Raw genomic sequence first — 10121 nt, 5'->3', positions numbered from 1 at the left:
CAATTTGCTCGGGGCTTGATTCAATTCCTCTTTCAGTCACCATATATCCCAGAAATTTTCCAGCCTTAACACCAAAGTGGCATTTTGACGTATTCAATTTCATGTTATATTGGTCAAGGATATTGAATGCTTCCTCGAGGCCTCTAAGGTGATCCTCAGCTTTCTTCGATTTTACCATCATATCGTCTATGTATACCTCCATAGTCTTGCCCAACTGATCCTTGAACATCATGTTAACTAGTCTTTGGTATGTTGCCCCTGCATTTCTTAGTCCAAACGGCATAGCAATAGAGCAGTATATGCCGGTAGGAGTCATGAAGGTTGTATCCTCTTGATCAGATGGTTCCATCTGAATTTGTTGAAATCCAGAGGAAGCATCCATAAAGGTAAGAATTTCATGTCCTGCCGTTGCATCCACCATGGAATCTATATGTGGTAATGGGAAAGGATCCTTGGGGCATGCCTTGTTTAAATCTGTAAAATCGACACACACCCTCCACTTTCCATTCTTTTTTAAACAACGACCACATTAGCTACCCATCTAGGATACTGAACCTCTCTGATCATACCGGCCTTAAGAAGTTTTTCAACTTCTTCTTGTATGATCTTGTTCCTCTCAGAAGCAAATTTTCTTCGCTTCTGATAGACGGGTTTAATAGATAAATCAAGGCCTAATTTATGAGTAATTACCTCCTTTGAAATACCTGTCATGTCTGAGTGTTTGAAGGCAAAGGTAGATTTTCTTCGCCCTAAAAAGGATACCAATCCTCCTCAATCTTGCTGGGGATACTGGATCCTAGGAACACCTTTACCTCTGGGCCTCGGGGTCTAATGATACTTCTTTAAGGTCTTTCTCCTGAGCTTCCAGCACGTCCCTAGGATGTTTCTGTGGTTGCTATGCTATAGTTTGTTTGGCTGCTGGCTTCATTGATTAAGAATAATAGTTCTTGGCCTTCGCCTGGTCACCAACTATCTTCACAACTCCCCATGGAGTGGGTAGTTTGATGCATTGGTGATAAGTTGAAGCTACTGCCTTCATTCCATGCAGCCAGGGCCTGCCTAAAATAACATTGCAACAAGAAAGGTTATCAATAACACAAAATTTCTGATATGAATTTAACCCTTCGATATAAATTGGAAGGTTGATGTCCCCCAATTTCTTCTTGTTTTCTCCACTAAAACCGACTAGCACTGATATTATAGGGATGATCTCTGAATCTGGAATGTTCATCTTCTTAAGGACATCGTGTTGGATGATGTTGACCGAGCTTCCACCGTCAACTAGGATCCTGCGTACATAATGGTTAGCGATAAATAAAGTGATAATCAGAATGTCATGATGAGGATCCTGGATGTTTAGTTTGTCTTCCTCATCGAAAAAGATCCTTTTGTCTATTGTTAAGGTGGTGGATACTATTGGTCGGTCTCTGTTATCCAACTTGATCTCTTTGGCAAGTCTTTTTGCTGCAGAGAAAGAAGTTCCACATATGTCTGAACCTCCAGAGATGAAATTGACCGTCCGCACATTTAGCTCATCCTGGTGAAGATTATGGATACTCGAGTCGAAGAAGATTCTCTCATTAGTCACTCGAGTAGTGGGGATGAGTGGTCTTCTTTCATCGTCCAACTCGAATTCTTCTGCGAGACAAGAAGTTTGAAATATATCGTATTCTCTGGAGATGAAGTTGATCACGTGAGCATCTGGTGGTGGTGGTGTCGCTTTCTGTGGAAGATCTTCAGGATCCTGGATCTTGGATTTCTTCCTTCCCAATAGCACTTTAAAGTGGCCCTTGCTCAGGAGGTATCCAATTTCCCTCCTTAAGCCAATGCATTCGTTTGTCATGTGGCCAAAGTCTTTGTGGAAGGCACACCACTTGGACTTGTCTTTGAAGGTGGTCGTCTTCTCATTCTTACGGGGCCACCTTGCTTTTTCCCCTAGATCCTTCATGGCACAGATCAAGCCATGGGTATCTACGGAGAAACAATACTCGGAGATGCAGGGATAGTCTTCATCATCATCTCCTTCTTCGACTGCTCATATGTTTTGATTGTTGTACTTGGTGTACGACTTTGAGTTGTTGTTCATTGCTATGAGGATCCTTTATTCTTGTCAGGGGATTCCTATTTTGTTTCAGCCCCCAATCTTTCTTGGATCCTTTTGTCATCATTCAGCTGTATAAACCTTAGTGCTCTGTTCCTTACTTCATCTAGAGACCTGCAAGGTGTCATCACAAGATCATCATAAAAGGGGGAGCCCCTCTGAAGTCCCATCTTGAATGCTTCAACAGTAGTAGCCATGTCAAGATTAGGGATTTCCAGAGCTTCCCTGCCGAACCTTGTAACAAAATCCCAAAGGGATTCATCACTTGGTTGGATAACTCGGTATAGATCACTAGTTAACTTCTCAAATTTCCTGCTACGGGAGAATTGACTGTTGAACAAGTTAACTAAGTGAGAAAAAGAAGTAATTGAAAAGGAAGGAAGACTTAGCAGCCATTTTAATGTTGATCCTGTTAGTGTAGATCCAAAGCCTTTGCACAAGCAAGCTTCCTTGAGTCTCTCAGGAATGGGGTTGATCTCGATCCTTTCTCTATATTGTGCCACATGTTTTTCAGGATCAGTAGTTCCATCATAAGTTTTCATGTTAGAGGTTTGGAATCTCTTTGGGATTTCAGCATCACAGATAAGCGGAGCAAATCTGGATAACTTATGGCTTCCCTCAGGTATCTCGGGGATTGGTCGTATCACCCCATGAACACTGGATATCATATCCTTGAGCTTCTGTAGCTCCTTGGCCATAGCTTGGTTGATACATACATCCTGCATGGAACCACGGTTAGCATCTAAGGATAAAGGATCATACAAATTACCTCTTTGCTAGGCGAAGGTTGGCATCTTGGATGAGTATCTGGGATAAGAAGAGTCAGCGATAGGAGTTGGACCACCCAACGCGATAGTCTGCATGGGAATGAAATCTCCATCATGGACTTCGGAGGATCGTTGATGGTGGACTCCTGAAGATCCTTGATTCTGATAGAAGGATACTTGAGGTTGGGAATTATAGGATCCTTGAAGATATAATTCAGAGGATCCTAGTTGAAGGATGGGTGGTGATCCTTGTCGGAAGTGTGAGGATCCTTGAGTTTGCTGACCCAGGGACCCTTGTTGAAGGAATGATGATCCTAGCTGAACCAACAAGAATCCTTGAGTCTGTTGACCCATGGATCCCTGTTGAAGGATAGATGATCATGACTGAAACAGTGAGGATCCTTGAGCCTGTGGACCCATGGACCCCTGTTGAAGGATAGATGATCCTTGCGAGAACTGAGCTATGGATCCTGGACTGGCGAAATCCAGCATCCTGGGCATCAGAGGAGTGTGATCCTCCACTGGCCTCTTAGTCTTCTTGAGATCTTCTATCTCACGAAGGATCCTCTGGTTGGTCTTGTTCTGCTGCTCCATATATGCTTTAACCTACGAAAACATAGATGAAACATCATTGTTAGTGTTAACCACCGGCGCAGCAACAGCGGTTTTCAAGCTCTGGAAGACTGGTAATTGCGTCTTGCTTCCAGCAGCAGCAGGTCGTTGTGCTCCCGTGATTGGCGGAGGCATCGGTGGCAAAGTCCTTGATGAGAGAGGAACCAATGATGGTGTAGATGATGAAGCAGAAGATGATTGAGAGGCCATTGAAAGTGATATGGGTATGAAAAATTGAAAATTGATAAGTATAATATGGACTATAGCACCAATTGCCCCACGGTGGGCGCTAAATTATTTTGGATAAAAATCAGCTAAGGATAATGTATCCAAATCTGTAAAAGTGAGGAATAGTGCTATGCTAATAATATCGATTAAATGAATGAGAATGGAGTGAACACCGAGATTTATTGCGAGGAAAAACCCTTTGATCTTGTTCAGATCAAAAGAAAAAAACCCCGGGTGATGACAACTCGTCGATCACCAATTTATTAATCACAAAAAAGGTTACAAGGGTTGGAGTTGTTGATCAACGATTACAATCGAGCAAGGTGTGTGTGAGATTACAGAGAACTTGTGAGCTAAAATATGCAGTAGTAAACTAGTGAACCGTGTCCTAGGGTTGATCACAACTCATTGTTTATAAAGAAAACAAAAATAACTAACTAACTACTAGGTCCTAAAAATCCGCTAGTCTTCCACTCTCTTCCATCGTGCTCTTTAACCACGTGCTAGTAGACGTTTAATGACGAAATAAGTGGTAGACTAAGTCCAGGAACCGTTGTTATTTAAACATCAGTCTTCATACGAAAATCATCCATTAATAGCTATGTTGAATAAGGATCCTGGATCCAGACTTCAGCTAGAGAATACTCCATGAGGATAATTGATCCAAGCACCTCTTCAATAACATATCTTGTCCTTAGTACTCAGTAATTGGTCTTATTATTCTGTTACTTCTTTCTTTAGCTTAGTCTTCAATCTCGACCATATGCTATAGATGCCTTGTAGTGAGATATATGGTTGACTTGATCATAAAGTTGTTATATCTGGCTAACACATCACCACTAAAAATGCAATCATTAGTAAACAAATAATACCGAGGATCATTGATCCTTCATAACCTAACACATATCTTAAGGATAATCTATCTACAAGATAGTTAAGGATAAAGGATACTCAGCATAAAATTCATGCCCTAACAGTGCCCAACTCACAGTTTCTCTCCCCTTTTCATTTGTGGTAGGGACATGCCACATAACCTAGCCCTAAGGTGAACGAGCGAAAACAACTGGTGGGAATTCTTAAGGAATTTCCTGCAAATAAAAGCAATCTATATTTTGAAAAGTTTTATTTGAATGTTGAGGCATAGCCTCTGAGTTTGTGTGTGTGTGTGTGTGTGTGCATAATAACACAATAGATAAAAAATAAATAATTATCTAAGAAAGATGTAAACAATTTAATTTGAACACATAAAGGTACAGATAGGCACGTATAGGGCTCCTAAACATGTGTTTAAGGCAATTTCTAACGACCTATCTGAAACCTTCGGCTCTAATACCAATCTGTCACACCCCAACCTACGGCGGAAATGCCGGGGCGAACTGATTGTTCACAGCTTTTCAATTGTTACTATATGCAATATTAAAAGTGTCAATATCTATTAAATATTATTAAATAGTCAAGTACATCAAACTCATAAGCAAACAAGTAAAATAAACATCCAAATCTAATTCTTGTATCTTTTTCTCTAACATGCATCCTAAGTTGCTTCAAACAATCTTGATAATCACGTCACACGATAACCTGCATATACGTTGAAAATAGAATAGTTTTGTCAACACAAGGTTGAGTGAGTAAATCACCAGATTTGAGACACTATATAATAAAAGTGCAAACTGTTCCTGTGAGATATACAAATAAGCCATAGCACATAACAATCAAACAACTATAAAGAAAGCAAACCATAAAGAAAGGGCTCAACCAATCCATATAAATGGACATTGGCTACCAAGCAAGGGCTAAACTGTGCCATAAAAATGGACATCGGTTGCCGAAGTAAGCAATAACGTTCAATTAAAGCAAGTAAGCAAATAGCAAGTTAGGCAAACTGATAAACACACAAGGATAAACAGTTGCGTTTGAATACTATGTAATAGAAAATATCTATAAACGCATATGTCCCCAAAACAGTTAAAAATAAGTAAAATATGGGAGTGAAATACTCACCTTAGTGATTAAGCAAGCGGAATTAGTAAGATAATAATAGCAATGAAAGAGGTGATCTCGGGTTGACGATATGGCCGAATAAAGAAGGTAAATTTGGAAATAAATATACGAAATCGACGGGTATGATAGGACTTAAAAGATGATGATTAATTATTATTATTATTTTTATAAAGTCATATTACTTAGATTTGTTAAACCTTTATACTATTAAATATATATAAATATTTATAAAATTACATTTGGTTTATAAAATGCCTAACCAAATATTTATTTATAATAATAAAGTATATTTTCTATTTTAATTCTGAGTTTTAAATAAACAACACCATTTTAAACATTCAATATATAAGCATTTACTAAATTTTTAATAACTTTGATATATACATATATCTAACCAAGATTTGGAAAAACTATGAGTTAATAGTAAAATATCGATTAATTATGTACTTATAATATTTATAATATAATTAGATTTATTACACATGTTATTAATAAATTAATTAAAAATACATACCAAAAATACGTGCTGGGGGGTTCGAACCCGCGACCCCCAGCCACACAGATCTTACCCAACACAAGGTCAACCAACTGAGCTGCCAAGCTAGTTGGTATAACATCAAAAGGAAAAACATATAACCAGACGCGAACCAGAAAGCATGAACCCTAGGTTGATCAATCGATCAATCAATGTTAGGGTTAAGCTACAGTAGTGAACGATGAACGATATCAAACATTTAATTACCTCATATGAAGCTAGAAAGATGGTTAACGAGGACAGAACAGGGCTGGCTTCACGAGGGTAAAGAACACAATCAAAACGGCTGCGATGATATAATCAATTATAGGGGTTTTGATTGCGATGATTGGTGATGCAAACTGTAGGTTTAATTGATTTATTATAAACGTTTATATGTAATACGAAATAGGTTAAGGGTCGGCTCGTATAACTCGTTGCAGATCTTGATTTTGATTTAGTTAACATAACAAGGGTGTCGGTTAGGCCGATTTAAGAAGGAATATCACATGGTTGATTCAATTTCCAAGTTGAGGCCGATAATTGAGGTCCAAGCCACGAGAAAGTACGAACGGGTATGATAATCGAATAGCGGGTCTAGGTTTTTGATCATGATACGGGTCATGGTGACCCATTAGAGAAAATGGATTATAACAGATTTTCATTTTAGCCCCTTAATGTTTAAGATGGATAAATTTTAAGTAAAACCTTAGTTAAGGGTTAGATTTGTCATATTTTGAAAAGTACGAGTTGTTACATAGGAGGGGTTTTAGCCGAGCTAACACCCACCCTCACAAAGGTTCATGTGTTTTGCAGAATTGAGATCCCGTCTAAAAAGTGAATGCATTCCTAGGGGTTTGGCCACCTCTCCATGTTTAAGGTATAAATCCCTTCAAAGATTTAAAGGTTTTCACCTATCTATCAATTGGGTTTAAACACCTCGCCGGGAACGCACGTTGTCCACGTGTAATTCAAGATGGCGGGACCAGTTCATCTTAATGGTGGCTAACAATTACGATGTTGTTGGTTACATGGAGGATCCTCAAGTATATTATCAATGGAATGGCATGAACATGTCATACAACCTTGGCTTGTCCCAAGTATTTACATAAGGTTTTGGCATTTTCATGTCACTCACGATTGGTTTGTCCCAAGTGTCTATGTAAGGTCTTGAAATTTTAATGTCACTCATTCCAAGTTTTAAACATTTATCAGTTAACCCAACTTCAAAGTTATTTTCGGGATTTTACCCAGGATGCTCAGGATCACCTAATCATCTCATTTGTTATCTCAACGTATCTTGCAGGATCTTAAGGTTCAACCCAAGATAAAATTTATAACGATCGATTGTGTTCAAACTTCAAAGTTTCTAGTGATTATCCATATAGACTTCACCTTATTTTACCAGGTTTGATTACTTATTTACTTTCCCATTTATGTGGTGAAAATTATTTCCAATCTTATGTTTTAATCCAATAAAAGTCTAAAAGAGTCCTACCACCAGTATCTTTTTTGCATAAAAATAATTAGACATAAGTAAGGCAAAAGATTATCATTATATTAAGCAAAAGGATATTTCTAACTTCGTCCTGAAACTTAGGATCCCTCCATCAGGAATATCTAAAAGTTTTCCTAAAAGTGATAATCAAAGGCTTCGTCCTGAAACTTAGGATTCCTCCACCTTGATTATCTATTGTTTTAAACGACATAAAAAGTAAATTGTTTCAAACGTTACCACAAGACAGAAAGGTAATTTTTTTACAACCATATCAAATTCTATCAAGCAAAAGTCATCAAATAGAGAGGGGCTTAGGCCTTGTCTTTTTTATCCTTCACTTCCCCTCCGAGAAACCAACAGCCATCCCAGCCCGCGCCACCTATCACAGCCCCCGACCCCTATACCCTGGGAGGGAAGCCGTGAACATTGATTGGTGGTATCGGTGTTTATTAAATTATTTTGCATAGGAATATTTTAACATAACCATAGTTAGGAAAAATGATCAGAGTTATAAAAACACCATGATTCTTATTATTATAAACTGGGAATTTAACCCTTTTTGATACAAACATAATTTTTTTATAGGGATAAACCCTAATTTACAAAACATGTTTCTTTATTCTGGTGACAAGACACTTATCTAAGCTGGAAGCCCGCAGGCATCATTCATTTGTCTCTAACAAGTCACCTTAAACATATTTAAAATATTTGATCAGCAAGAAATACTTGTGAGTACATTCATTTGTAAATGACACATTTTACATTTACGACATTAAGATGTTTTTACATCTGCCTGCTTACTGATGTATATAAAATTATACATCTTTTTAGCATCAAATCATCTCTAAAAACTGCAACTTCTATCATATAATATAGTTAAAAATAACTACTTATCATGTTAAAATGTAATTTCAGGTGAATCTAAGCCTCAAACAAATAAATGAATAAAAAGACAAAGAAAACAGCAAAACACACCCCATGCTTCAGAGAATATGAAGTTGTGCTTTAGAGAACATGGGGTTGTGCTTCTGATAACATGGGGTTGTGCTTCAGAGAACATGGGGATGTGCTTCTGAGAACATGGGATGTGCTTCAGGAAACACGGGGCTGTGCTTCAGGAAACACGGGTCCGTGCTTCAGGGAACACGGGGTCGTGCTCACCTATCTAGAAAAGACAAAAATCTACAAGAAAAAGACAAAATAGTGGACAGCTGGACACGGGGTCGTGCTTCAGAGGACACGGGGTCGTGGTCACCTTTCAGAAACGACAAAAGAAGATATAATAGACACCCAAAAACACGAGGTCGTGCCTCAGGAAGCACGCCCCCGTGTTGAGTCACCATGTACGATCTGACAGAGCATTTAGTGCCACTGGATACGTGGACATGGGGGCGTGCCTCATGGAGCACGGGGCCATGCCTGAGTGCCCAGACAGCCTATAAATAGTGGAGCATGTTGCACTCATTTGGTGTGCTTGAAGAAAACTTCTATACGAGTTTCTCTTATAAAAACACCCACTTTACACTCATATTGAAGGTTTTGTGGAAAGTTTGAAGGCTTGGAGGTTATCATCACCATCATCCATCATCATCCATAACCATGGAAGAAGGAATATTCATCCACATTTGGTTAGATTGTTCTTGTTTGATCATGTGTTTGTTATTTTCATCTCTTTTAATGTTCATAACCATGCTCATTATGAGCTAAACTCCATTTACCATCTAATTTCTATGAAGAAGCTTTGTTTTACTTGATGATTATGTTGAACATGTGATTTAGGTTAGTAAAGTACATGGTTATTTTGCAATTATCCTTTGATGAAAAATGTTTTATCACTTTAACTCAATACATCAAGGTTGATGATTACAATCATTCATGATTCACTCATGTTCTTGGAGACTAGAAATGGTAAAAAGAATACCTTGATACATTATCAAGATAAAATATGGATCCTTATATTGTACTTAGAAATGATGAGATATAAGCTATGATCTATTTCTCTAGTTTTGATAATTCTGAACTAATATTGGTAACACGATTGCTTAGGTTATCATGCTAGTTAAATAAATCATATGTTAATGGAATGTGTAATTATAACCTAATTAAATCAACAAAGGGGAGGTTGTGTGACAAAACTATAACCACCAGAAGTTGTTAGAATTGGTATTTGAGAAATCGAAGTCAATCCTAATCTTTCTACTTTACCAAACTACTTGCCTATTTAAATTGACATTCTCTTGGTAGTGTGAGATTAAGCAAGGGTTGACTTGAAAATACGCATGCTACTTTCTTTTATGTCATAGAATATGTTCACTTAAAAATGAGTGGCTATTCTATCATATATTATTAGGGAAAGTTTATCACATGTTCATTTAATAATCATCAAGGAAGAATGGAGTG

Source organism: Bidens hawaiensis, unplaced genomic scaffold (genome assembly GCF_021521415.1).
Source record: "Bidens hawaiensis isolate Kalapana, Puna unplaced genomic scaffold, B.hawaiensis_p1.1 tig00000296_1, whole genome shotgun sequence".
Taxonomy (NCBI): Eukaryota; Viridiplantae; Streptophyta; class Magnoliopsida; order Asterales; family Asteraceae; genus Bidens; species Bidens hawaiensis.
The sequence above is the reverse complement of the archived record's forward strand: the minus strand, read 5'-3'. Positions refer to the sequence as shown.